This window comes from Morus notabilis, unplaced genomic scaffold, assembly GCF_000414095.1.
Source record: "Morus notabilis unplaced genomic scaffold, ASM41409v2 Scaffold84, whole genome shotgun sequence".
Taxonomy (NCBI): Eukaryota; Viridiplantae; Streptophyta; class Magnoliopsida; order Rosales; family Moraceae; genus Morus; species Morus notabilis.
The window spans coordinates 168,069-168,339 of NW_010361039.1; positions in this window are offsets into that span (position 1 = coordinate 168,069).

The window sequence follows — 271 nt, forward strand, 5'->3', positions numbered from 1 at the left end:
TTTTAAGACAGAATAAAAAAATCTTATTATGTACTAATCTAACCCACGTACAGCCCAAAGCGAAATGAATACAATGAATAATGATTCAAACGTAAATATAAAAAAAATAAAAAAAATAATTTAAAAAATATTGAATTTCTATTTGAATTTTTAAGAGAGAGAAAACGTTGAGATTGTTTTTCTTTCTATCTCTCACAGTCTACGTCTCTCCTTTCTTTCTTTTTTCTCTCTTTAATGGCTCCCCCCCGGCTCGTTTCTGCTCCAAACGGCC